Source organism: Pipistrellus kuhlii, unplaced genomic scaffold (assembly GCF_014108245.1).
Source record: "Pipistrellus kuhlii isolate mPipKuh1 unplaced genomic scaffold, mPipKuh1.p scaffold_m20_p_14, whole genome shotgun sequence".
In the NCBI taxonomy this organism is placed as follows: domain Eukaryota; kingdom Metazoa; phylum Chordata; class Mammalia; order Chiroptera; family Vespertilionidae; genus Pipistrellus; species Pipistrellus kuhlii.
In genome coordinates, this window is record NW_023425449.1 from 16,973,104 (window position 1) to 16,987,134 (window position 14,031).

A 14,031-nucleotide genomic window follows, 5' to 3' on the forward strand; every position below is an offset into this window, starting at 1 on the left:
TAACATTTCTGCCAATAACCATTTCCTTTCATAATCATTACTTTTGACATATGATTGATATTAGTCCATACGGTTTAAAATTTGTAAAACGGAATTACAGCTACTTGGAGTTAATCTTAAAATGTCTACTACTTTTCTAAAACCATTTTTTAAAGTATTTTAGATAAAAAAAGAATTGTTTCCTTTTAAGTAAAAATTATTGATTAAAGTTGCTATATCATTTTTTAAATTGATAAACCATACTTCAGAAGACTATTTAAAAATTTAATGATACCAAGTAAAATAAAATCTATTTAACTGAAACTCTGCTAATTAAAATAGTTATGCAATCTTATCTAAGAAGGTATTTAAATATAATTTTCTTTAAAAAAAAACAAACCTGAACAAGTATGCAAGATATAGTTAACTTCCTCAAATATAACTTAGAATATTTTACATATTGCTCTTTATGAGGCTTATACTAGGTAGAAAACAATGGGCAAAAACAATAGGCAATTAGGTTTTATTCATGCTATGAATTTAAGAAAAACAAAACTGCTTTTTGTTAGTATAAAATGACCACTTCACTAATTGCACTTTTTCATTGTCCCCAATTATGGATATGTTATTGGTTTTTAAACAGTTTATGGTTTTTTTTTCTTGTTAATATTTCCAAAAGTAGAAATGTAGAGACAGGATCTGATGGGCTACTGAAATATATAGACAACTATCTATCCATATTACTTTTTTTTTTTTAAAGAGGAAACTGATCACTGAAGCAATATTTTAAAGAGACCTGATTCTTGCCCTGGCTGGTTTGGCTCAGTGGTCAGTGTTGGCCCAGGGAACCAAAGGGTTTGATTCCTGGTAATGGGCAAGTAGTGGCAGGTTCTATCCTCATGTGTGGGAGGCAACCAATTGTTGTTTCTCTCTCATGTGGATCTCTCTCTCTCTCTCTCTCTCTCTCTCTCTCTCTCTCTCTCTCTCTCCCTCCTTCCCTCCCTCCCTCCCTCCCTCCTTCCCTCCACCCTCTAGAAACCAATGGGGGGAAAAACATCCTCAAGTGAGGATTAAAAAAAGAGAGAGACCTGATTCTTAGCAAGTATTAGTTGTGTGGTTTTAGAGAAAAATCTACCTTTTTATGTTGGTCTCTTTTTTTCTTTATTTTAGTTTTTGTTAATCTTCACCCAATAATATTTTTCCCATTGACTTTTTTTTAGAGAGAGTAGGAGGAAGGGAAGAATGGTGTGCAAAGAGAGGAAGGGAGGGAGGGAGGTATAGAGGGAGAAAAGGAGAGGGAGGGAGGGAAGGAAAGACATCAATTGACAGCCTCCTTCAAGCACCCCAACAGGCCAATCTCCAACCAGGCTGGATAAAACCAACCATCTACCTGCCCATTGGGTGCACAGGGAACCACTAACCCCTGAAGCACACAGGACAAAGCTTGGTTTCCTTCTTCTCTTAAAAATAAGAAGCTATGATCAGGACTGCTCAGTCTTTTTACGGGTTTGAGATTATTTATGACCCTTTATTTATAGTGTAAAAATGACTACATTCTCTCAAGCTGTGCTTCTTGTTGTAATTCTCTTTCACGCACACACCCTTATGGTAAGCTAAAGTTTAGTTCCACTGGAGTTTTCAACTGCTCTAAATTTTGTGTCTGCCATTTGTGAATGTTCTAGCAGCCTTAAAATTCCCTTTAACAAATTTTGCATTTTATATTTTGAAGCATAATTGTTGTTTTTGCCAATTCAAACATGTATTATAAGTAGGAATTCTACCTCTACTTTTTTCTTCATTTTAAGATTTAATTTTAAGTATTACAAGTGAATCTGAAGATTTCATGGTAGTTCCACCACAAATTTGTGATTCTTTAAAAAACAAATAAAAATTGAAAAAAGATTATAAGCCCACAGAAGAAAATTGAAGAAAAGTCCATATGGTCAAAGAGCACAGTTGGATAATGTTGTTTCTAGGAATAAGCGATGTTGAACACTACAAAAGCTGTGTGTGTGTGTGTGTGTGTGTGTGTGTGTGTGTGTGTGTGTAGAAATGGTACATTTCTGTGATGTGCTTATGTCTAAACTTGAATATTTGGTTGGGTGAGGTTAGGGACAACACCTAGCTAAGAAAGTGTCACCTCAGACCAAAAAGTTTGAAATGATTTCCTGGTTCTAAAGGGACTTAACTTTATATGTTTTCTTTATAAAGTATTTGCCAATTTAAATTGAAAAGAAAAATCAATATTTTTTTAAAGTAAAAATTATAAATATTGTAATACAAATGCAAAAGATGGAAGGACATGAGAATATCTACTGTAAGAGACAATAAGGAGTAAATTGAAAACAACACAAAGTTTAAATACACAAAGATTGTAAATGTTAAACGATATATCCATACTTAGGATGCGTTTATAATTTCAATAGAAAGAACACAATATGCATCTCTTTTTGAATATATAAAAAGGATGAATATTTCAATTACCAATTGCAAGATCCCACTCTAAGTCATTTATCAATGAAATGTTAAATCTGAAGTACATGCTATAAAAATGTAAATTTTATTATGTATTATATAATGTATACATTAAATATTGACATGATCAAGCAATTAGGGCATCTATAAATCATATTAAACATAAAATTAAAATGACATTTTAATAGTTGTATGTCAGTAATAAGCATCTAAAATTTATTTGATCATAAAGATAAAGTATGTTGTGATCTTTCATGTTTCAATTTCTTCCAGGGTATTGTGTTTACATTTTTAAAAGCTAAATATATGGAGGAGACATAGGTTAAGAAGGTCACATAAGTTTTAAGTGTACATTCTTATGATATGTGACCTATATCTTGCATTGTGTGCCCAACCCCCAAAGTCAGATCATCTTCCGCCACCACATATTTGGGAAAACTTCTGAAACAAAAGCATAGTATTATACATCTGTGGTGCGTGCATGAGTGTACAACTGAATAAACAAACTCAATACTATAAATTCTGGCTCACTTAACAAAGGCAGTTTGGGGGAAAGAATTTCCTTTACTAACCATGAATTAGGAAGGGAGGAACTGATAAAGAATGTTCAAGGCAAAGCATTTTTATATTCAAAGCTATTTTTATTTATTTACTAATTATTTTTACAGAGAGGAAGGAAGAGAGATAGAGAGCTAGAAACATCGATGAGAGAGAAACATCAACCAGCTGACTCCTGGACACCTCCTACTGGGGATGTGCCCGCAACCAATGTACATGCACTTAACCAGAATCGAACCTGGGACCTTTCAGTCTGCAGACCAAAGCTCTATCCACTGAGCCAAACCAGTTTCGGCCAAAGCTATTTTTAAAACCATAGAAACTATATATGTTCTAACAATTACTTAGTAATAAAATTCATTAAATGCAAGACATAGACACGCACAAGCATCTATTTCCTTTGTTTTCTTCTTGTTTTCAAATGTTAAGTATTTTTGTTTATTATATTCACTACTTTTTAGGTTTGACATGATTTTTTTTTAGCATAATATAAATATTTTATAATGTAGGGAAAGGTCTGGCAGACCTTTATTTATTATGGCATTATTTAACAAATGTTATCAGAACATCCCCACCCCCTTTCATGTCCTATTTAGATGATATTCTAACACAAATAAAAAGAAAATGAATGCAATGCAATATTCATTTTATTATATTAACCTTATAAATTTATACTACTTATTTTTACAATAACTTATCTTGTAAGTGGCAATAGCTGCATTACCAATGTGTCATTAAATCAGATAAGTTTTCTGAAAAATAATATTTTTAGAAAGTGGTTTATATCTTATCGTCATTTTTTTGTTTATTTTAACTTTTCAAATGGACAGTAATACCTTTCTCTCCCACTGTATTTTATAACATGAAAGCTGGATGAAGAATCCCTACTTGTTATTTTGAATTATTATTTTATCTTTATATTTATACTCAATAAACTCTACTGATAAAATGATTTTTAATTTTCATTTTAGTTATTAAAACCAATGTGTATTTGAATTTGAAAATATGGCACATTTCACTAGTGACAGTAGATTTGTTTAAATGGGTAACAAAAAATGTAATCTATCACTGACTCACTAACTAGTAATTCCAACATAGGTCAGTGTAATGTTAAAACCCAGTGTGTTACTTGTGGCATTTCCACCACTTGATTAAGAGTTGGAAGACCTGTGTTCTAGTCTCATAATACACAGGGTATATTGTTTAATTTTTCTGTTTTATTTCTCTAAGAGATTCTTTCATTTACCACTAAGTTTTCAGGTGTAGAATCTGAACCAAAGGAAGAAGAAAAGACAAATATAATCAGAATTCCAATTCTATCTTGAAGATTAAAATGTGTTTAGCGATTACAAAAGTATGTAACTGTGTTAGGAGGATAAGTTTTCATCATTTTTTAAAATAAATGGTGGATCCCTGCTATGGGTTTAAAAACATTACAATTTAACAATTTTTCTTATATCCTGAACTGGTAAAACATAACAATTCTTTTGCTTTTGTTTTCTTCTTGTTTATGTGGCTTATATTTATTAATATCAATTGTATTAAAATTAAAAGCACATTTGAAGGTGTTATTTCTAAGTAAATTAATAAGTAATAAACTCATTTCATATTAAATTTTATTTTAAAATTATTTAAAATGAAAAACTGTATGACATCCTAACTTCTATCTGCCTCTACATACAATATGTTGCATTATATTAGACTAGAGTTTCTTCAAATGCTTCAACCAAAACAGTTCTTTAGAACATATTTATCATGGAGGCTACTATTTGGTCACTCCTTCCATATTATCCTTAGAAGAAGAAAGATGAAGACACTATACAGACACAGAGTAAAAGCTAGCTAGTATTCCTGTGGTGATTGCTTTACCATATTTCACATAAAGTTTACCACTCTACAAATTTCTGAAAAATGATATTTGCTTTATAATTTTTCAACAAATACTGGCCATCATTTGATGAGAAAAGTAGTGGTATGGTACAACTAATGCTCAAAAGCACTAAAAGATTCAATTGTTCAAACTTACATGTTAGAGATATGCAAGATCCAACATTTTCTCAAATTTAAAATGATGGAATTAGAACTAAATTTAGCAAGAAATTATGTATATTCAATTTAATAATTATTTAAAATAAAACGTAGCTTCCTTTAAAAAAAAAAAATCACCAGAGAAAAGCAATATGGCTCACACACTCCAATATTTTCTTAAGTCCTGATTTCTATTTAAGCTAACATGCTAATTTGCAGCTAGCATTTATTCTTGCTATACAATGTATAAATATACAATGTAAATATAACATTCATGCGATGCCTGATTTTTAGTTGAAAAAAGTCAATTATATATTCTAGCATCATGCTTCAAATTCTACTATAAATTCTAGGAATCAGTATATAGCAAAAGTTCAGTAAATGTTCGTTATTTTCATTACTGCTATTATCAGTTCCAATTTTAAGATATAGTTAGTTTTGGAGGCCTTCCCAATTGGTTGTGTGCTATACACAACTTTTTTTTCAATTGTTTTGTGTTGTCTTTTTCATTGTGTAGAAACTTTCCCTGGATTTCTAATTTTATTATTATATTTTTATTGATTTCACGGCTACTGAAGACAGCAAGGCATGTGTCTTAACCCATCTATGTTCTATTTTGCCCATACCCCTTTCTAGACCTATTCTCCTCCTTGTTCTTTGTACAGCAGGTTGGTATGAATCGGCTACAAACCATTATGCAAACAGTGGCATTGCACTAGCAGCACTGGCATCACCTCTGGGGGCTTATTAGAAACAGTGACAATTAACCAACCCCCCCCCCCAGGCCTACTGAATTACAATTTATAGCTTAACAAGATCCCCAGGTAATTCTTATTAACATGTAAGTTTTGAAGCACTAGACTCTATCCACAGACTCCCTTGTCCCTTGGGGAATTCCAGCAGGAGGATGGAGAGTGGGAAGAAAAGTAAGATTAATTCACAGTGTCCCTCACCATTACATTGACTGGTATTGACTAGGACCCTTCACTGAATGTAATGAGTCCTCTCAAGCCAGTTAACTATATACATCTCTCTGTCCAACATCTCTCTCCCCGCATCCCAATGGGTTGGGAATGGGAACAGCCTGGCTGCTGCTACTCTAGGTGATAGCACGATCCCTTGGGGTTCCCTTCCATCCATTCATTTAGAAATAATCCTCTTGTAAGTAAACCCTCCTTAAAGCAGCCCTTGTTCCATTGTTTCCAAATGGACTCTGATGGGTATACCACTGTTACATGGAAATCATTAGAGATTAGACTCTTTTAGTGACTATATTAAACAACATCTCATAATGTATCTATAACCATTCTTATAATCTTCAAAAGATTATTTTCAAGTAAGATGATAGGTGGCTAGTGGTGGTTTACTTATTTCCTAGGAAATGTTTTGAAGATCCATATCATACACATTTGCTCTTTCCTGGAAACCATCTCCCCAAAAAGCATAGATAATTCACAAGAAAAAATAGGTAAAAGGAAAGTCAAGTGAGTTGGCTATACTGAAGTTACAGAGTAACTGAATTAAGGTTAAAAATGGCAAAAATATGGTGCTAATAGAAACTCAAGATGAACTGAATACAACGCATTACTTTGGTATAACTTGTACATGAGTTAAATATAAATAGTAGTAGCTAGAATGGTATATATTAGTTGTTTCCATAAGTTTTTTTAAATTAAACTATATATTTTACTTATAAGAAAATCAGATACCTAAAGTATTTAAAATTATGTGCTATTTTCTTTGTTTAAATATATTTTACTTTATGAGATTTTTATATAAGGAGAACATACATTTTATTGTAAAAGTGCCACAAGGGGACAGTATCATTTATTGGATGTTTTTCTTAAGTGCAAGTACTCCATGCCAATTGTCTACACAGAATGGGATTATTGCTCTCCTTTCTACAGATATAAAACTAGAGAAGGGCTAAGTAGAAGTCAAGGTCTTACACATATATGTTAGCAAAGCATGTTCATTCATGGACTCTGAAATTTCAATCCTAGCATTTATACAATCACCTGCTATGAATATCAACACTGCACATATTCAATCAAACCCCCAAGTGCATATCCTAGAAAACCACAAGTAGATGGGATTAGTGTACCCTGTCCTCATTTCTTCTTTTCAAGACAAACCAATAGTAATGTCAAAAGTTGAGTAGTCAACAATATCTGACCTTAACACATTAAGAGTCCTGTCACTACACTTTCCATCCAGAAGATAAAACAGTTGGGCACTTAATGTGGTAAGCATGTTTACTTAATTCAGAACAGAACCAACTTTACTAATTAAATATAATACTGAATTAAAATATCGATTATGTCATTGATTATGTATAGATAGTGCCAAGTTTAATCGCATGGCCTGGAGCCTTTTAATACTTTATGTTAAAAAGTGAACAAATTAAATAAAAAGGCATAGCAAAAGCCAACTGCTATATGAAATTCAAATCACCGTAGAACCATTTTAGTATTTTAGTAAATCATCGCCTGCATTCCTTTCTAATGGAAACGTTCAGGCACTACATGCCCTTTATGTGAGCCAAATAAAAAAGTTTGAACCTCTCTGAGCTCTGGATAAAAACAATCTAGAAATTTCTGTCATGTTAATCTCATTTGGTATTCTGAAGAAATGCCATTTGAAGACTATTGTAAACAAAGAAAAATCAAGCAGCAACACTGAAAATGATAGCCCATCACTTAGAATACAATGGTGTGATTATGAAGAGAAAAATATTCTATGCAACGCACCCCAACCTACCACCAGGCTGTTCTGCCACATGTGAAGCCTCAGCTATTCCTAACATGTTAAAACTGTGATTTCGCTCTGTGCACAGCAGGGCAACCATATGCTCTAGAACACTACATGCAAGGGAAGCAGCTTGTTGCAAAAGTGGGTGAAAATGCCCTGAAATAATTCTGAACAAGATAAAAATGTCTCTGACATAGGACCGCTTCTGCATATTCCAAAAGGCAGAGGAGTCAGCTCTGGCACCAGCTTTGAGCGCAAATAGAATGTCTAGCCCCTTCAAACTACTTTTAAAGGAGAAAAGACTTAAAAATCACCATCGTCACATTCACTGTGACCACATGATGCAAAGGTAAAATAATTAATTATGGTAACCATTCGCAGAAATCAGTTATACACCAAACCAGTTTCATTTTCTATCTTTAAAGGTAAACCTTCCCTTTTAATTTACTGCAGTGCATATTATTATCTTCTTCTTTTTTTTCTTACCCATTCTCTAAAAAAAAAAAATGAGGAGCTATATGTTAAAACAATGAACAAGCTACTAAGATTTCTGTTCATGATTACTAGTAAGCAGTGGGGTAGAAAATCTGAAAAAAATAATTTATGCATCGTTATAAAATGATGGTTCCAGTTAAATGTTCAAAGAAATATGCTTCCTAAGATCTATTCAAAGGAAAAACAAAAGCATTGTTCAGCAGTTCTTAATCCTAAATTATGAGAGGGTATTATGCAAATTGACCCACTTGGTGGAATGACCAGGAACTACCAGTGCTATGATGCACACTGACCACCAGGGAACAGAGGCTCAACACAGAAGCTGGCCCCTGGTGGTCAGTGCACTCCTACAGGGGGAGCTCTGCTCAGCCACAAGCAGGGCTGATGGCTGAGAGGGCAAGTGTGGTGGCGAGAACCTCTATCACCTACTCAGCAGTTTTAAGGATGTCTGACTGACGGCTTAGGCCTACTCCCCATGGGGCTCCAGAACTGCCAGATGGATGTCTGACTGCCAGCTTAGGACTGATTCCCCAGGAAGCAAGCCTAAGCCCATAGGTGGACATCCCCTGAGGAGTCCTGGACTGCAAGAGGGCACAGGCCAGGCTGAGGGACTCCCCCAAGTGCACTAATTTTCGTGCACTGGGCCCCTAGTATCTATATAAGGATAAATTAAAAGCATGGCTTATATCTATCTAAGAATAAATTAAAAGCATGGCTTGAGAGGTAGCATTAGATGTTCAAATATTACTTGCAGACTTGTCACTAGTGAAAAAAAATAAACTGCCATTGCTTAATATTGTCATGAAGGCATTCAGAGTATTTTTATCTAATACCTTTTAAAATGCACAAATATCTTCTCAAGTAAAATCTAACACTTCTTTTTCATTTCTCCCTAATAGCAACTTATTCTACAAAATTAAAATAATTAGAAATATAAAATATAAATATGTTTACTCTAATAAAGGACATAGTTCTGACAATTTCACAAATGTGATGAAAGGTGGTAGTAGAATATGAATTAATCATGATATTCAATAAATTATTATGTATTTAAATAATAAATTGGTATATTTCAAGACATGGATTTTTAAATTGCTAAATATCAACACTGACCACAATTTCCCACAAAATAATATAATTATTAAAAAAATCATTAGAACTGCAAAAGATAAGATAAATTATCTGGTTCTATATGTTTCTTGTAAAATATTTATTCTATTAAATTAATAATTAATTTTTGAGTAGGAACTTTCGTACTGGTAAATACATATTTACTTCTTAGATATATTAACTCTTGAATGCTTTATCACTATCATAACTAACCCAGGGGATGTCCACCTATGGGCTTAGGCTTGCTTCCTGGGGAATCAGTCCTAAGCTGGCAGTCATAAGATAGTGATAAAGCATTCAAGAGTTAATATATCTAAGAAGTAAATATGTATTTACCAGTACGAAAGTTCCTACTCAAAAATTAATTATTAATTTAATAGAATAAATATTTTACAAGAAACATATAGAACCAGATAATTTAAAAAAAATTAACTTCTCCATTAATTATTATTTATGCTGAACATGCATGAAAATCAATACATTAGTCTCATAAAGGACCAGGGAATTCAATCAGCAAGCAAATGCAATTTTACCATTTGTATAAAATAGAAGATAATGCTTAATTATTCAAAGATAAAATATTTTGTACACCTGGCATAGCTCAATAGTTAACCATCAACCTGTGAACAAGGAGATCACAGTTGAATTCCTAGTAGGGGCATATGCCCAGGTTGTGGGTTTTCAGGAAGCAGTCAATCAATGATTCTCATCTTTGATGTTTCTATCTCTCTCTCCCTTTCCCTTCTTCTCTGAAACCAATATATATATATATATTGCTTCCATCTATCAGTCTTTCACGGTTTTTAAACATGGTAAGTAAAGAAAAAATAAAATCTTATACCTTAAAACTATTTTTCTTTTATTTGATAATACAATTAAAAATAGTTTTAAGGTATAGAATTTAGGGTAAAAATTAAAAGTAAGAAGTTAAAACTTGACTTGGGAATGTCTTCATCATTTATTCACATATTCATTATCTTTTCAGTAAAATCATAACTAACCCAAACAGTTCTATCTTAAGGATAGACAGAATTTACTGTTATTAAAGTTAGTCACGAAAATCCTTTTACCCTAAAATATCCCTTCCATTCATGAGTTTGCTACCATTCAACTCATTTCTATAGAATCTAAGACTAGCTTTAGTGTATTATCTGAGATAGCTTGTCAATACTACGGTTATTCTAATGGAGAACAAGTTCTCATGGAGCCAGGAGAGAGAGCAGGCACTATTTGATATGCATCGCTCCCTCTGCTTGTTAATCATGCTCATTGATGCTCATGTTATGCAGTGTATCAGCATGCCCTGTAATCTTGTCAGAAATGCAGAACTTCAGATGGCACCCCGGTTTCATCAAGTCACAATCTGCCTTTGGGTAAGACTGCCCACTGATGTGTGTTCACAATGAAGTTTGAAAGAAGCATAGTCTGACTCATACTCCAAGTCCCTATCAACTCTTCATTCCATGTCTGTGTGCCTGCCTTTAATGACTTGCCATTTATTTATTTTTTTCATTTCTGCTAAAATCATTCTTTAAAAGAGTTACATTAAATAATACCACTTCCCTGCTAAAGCCCACCAATGACTTCCTACCTCATTTAGATCAAAACGAAGCTCTTCCCCAAGGCCGCAGAGCCTACCTATATGGTCTGATTCTACCAGTCTCCTGCTTATCGCCACCACTCTCCTCATCCACTGGCTGAGCGCCAGGCACACTGTACTTTCTTTTTCTCAAGCAAAACTCAAGTTTTTACTACCTATTGTTTTCTCTGATATGCTGTCTCTCCTAATCCTAGATAAATGCTTTCTTACTGTTATTTAGGTCTCAGTTTAAATTGTAACACCTTAAAGAGGCCTTTCTCGACCATCTAAACTAAATATATTTTATATATTATATAACCTGTTGTGTTTTTTTTTTGTAATATGTTTTTATTTATTTCAGAGATGAAGGGAGAAGGAGGGAGGGATCGAAATATCAATGATGAATCATTGATCAGCTGCCTCCTGCACATCCCCTACTGGGTATCAAGCCTGCAACTCAGACATATTTTGACCAGAATAGAACCTGGGACTCTTCAGTCAGCAGGACAATGCTCTATCCACTGAGCCAAGCCACCTAGGGCCATAACCTGTTTTAGTTTTCTGCACCGCTCTTGTTACTATCCGGGAGATATCTGTTCATTAGCTTATAGTCTTTTTCTCCCCACATTAACGTAAGCTTCAACGAAGCAAGGTCTACTACTTCATTTTGTTCAATTTTTGGTAGTCAAGAATTGGAAGAAAATCTGGCCTAAAAGTACACAACAAAAAAGAAATAAATAATAAAGGAAAGGAAGGGAAAGGAGGAAAGAAGGAGAAAAGAAACAGAATAAAAGGAAAGAAAAAATAAAACAGAAAGAAAGAAAAATGCAAGATGAAAGAGAGGAAGGGGAGGGGAAGAAAAAAAGGAAGACAGATGGGTAGGTCTTTAAGAAAATAACTCTTGTCGTTGACACTACGTGAAAGAAAAGCTAGAGTTAGATCCTCAAATGGAGAGTTTATAAATATGCATTGGGCCCTGGGAGAAATATATGTGGCTGAGTTCCCATTTACTGCAGTTAGGAGAGTGCCAATCTCTAACTTTCTTGATGGCAGCAACGGCCACTTCTTTGCTTATTTAACACTGGCTATCCAATTGGATAATGATAAGTTTGTGACAACTCAAAGATTAAGTAAGAGACTATAGATGGTGATAAATATATTAATATACAATATCTCTAAATAAATTCATAAACACTTAGGTCTAGAAGGTACGGTAACAAGTATCTTGCTACAATACCCTTCAATGCTTAAATGCTTCCTAAATACCCACATTTTCCATCAAGCTATGCTTAGATAGCTGATTAGTGATTTAGGGATTTAATATATTCAAAGCAAATGCAATGTGAGAAGTGTCTATTTGTAGTAGTAAGCTACAGTAGTAAGCGAGTTGTATCTTTAATGATTCCATACACTAAGTTCTACAACTCTGAAAAGGTTTGACTTCTCTTACAAATAACAACCTACCACATTTGAAGACAGATATAACTAATCCCTATTCACATATCATACTCATTCTGGATCAACTTTTCTCTTAGAATTAAACAATAAAGTTTCTCTGTAGTCTTATCTCTACAACTTTTTCTTTTGAAATAGACACCATATCTTATAGACACCATATCTTATACTTTTGAATTCATCACATACTTAGCACAAAGATACCATGTTCAATAAAACCCTGACACATAATAGATATGTATCATTATCTATTAGTAGCCATAAATTAACATCCATAAATTAACTTCCACATTGTGATATTTCTTATGATGGCTTAAAAAAAAAGATGATGCTCTAAATTTACAAATTAATGCTCTATAGAGGTATTAACAGAATTTTTGAACACAGTATTAATTGCTTACAAACAGTTAAAAAAAAACTTTTTAAAAAAAGTTACATATAGCCAAATAGCCTATTCATGAAAGGCACTTAGTAGGCACCCCAAAACTATTATTTCCACATAATAGGATGTTTTTCTCATATTACAATCTAATCCTTTGAACAAAGTTTTGTCTATTATAGAATATCACTTCTGAAAAAAATGGAAATTTAGTGTAGACATATGTATAATAGTCTGCTGTACTCCCTTTTCTGTGGAGCAAGGTCAATGCTCAGATGATCTTACTCAAAAAAAATTTTTTTCTTATGACAAAAATGAAGGAAAAAAAAAACCCTTCTTGCTTTTGTTTGGTTTAAAATCACTGACATAAAATGACTGGTTTTATGCTAAATTAGCCATTCTTACCAGAAGTTGAAAATAATAAGAAGTTCCACTTTTAAAATGATTATTAAAATCAACTTCCTTTTAATCTGCCCTTATTGGTGGTGACGGTGGTGATAGGTGTTCTACATCATATACAATTTCAGTTACGCGTAGGTAATTTCGAATTACACAAATTAAGCTAAAATCATGCTTAACCCTATAGCTATATTCACTACCAATTAAACCCAGTATGGAAGAACTGACTACACTATGTCAAGACAAACACCAGCAATGGGCTATAAATGTTCATAACACATATTAGACCACATATGTTACAGCCATCTAAACTAAATGTCCACTACAAATAATTTAAAAGTGTGTGTGTGTGTGTGTGTGTGTGTGTGTGTGTGTATGTATACACACTTTTCCAGAAGAATAGGTCCACATTTTGTACTTGAAGAGAGAAACTACCCAGGTCGCTCATTAACAGCTGACTGAACTTGCCCATACATATTGAAAAGAAATGTAATTCTAGTACAATACACAAGAAAAACAATGTTAAAATAAATTATGTGGAGTAAAATGCACTTTAATGTTATTTTTGAGATGGTATGACCATAAACTTCTTGCGGAAGAAAACTCAATTTTGCTTATTATCTCCATTATGGTACTTTAATTTTAAGTGAACTAAAATTCAGTCAATAAAAGTTGAATTCACATCTGAGGACTACTGGTGACTAATATAAGAAATCGTGGTATGGTATTAATACAGTTTAGAAAAGATCCAAACCACATTTTTATTAGAATTTTAATTCCTCTTTTCCTTATTTTTTTATATCAATGTCAACAGACTCTTAAA

General features: G+C 33.1%; 1 protein-coding gene across 1 annotated transcript in view; it reads right to left on the reverse strand.

Moving 5' to 3' along the window:
- Positions 1-14,031, reverse strand: part of CSMD3 (CUB and Sushi multiple domains 3) — a 779,390-nt gene that overhangs the window by 484,130 nt on the left and 281,229 nt on the right. The window lies entirely within an intron of this gene.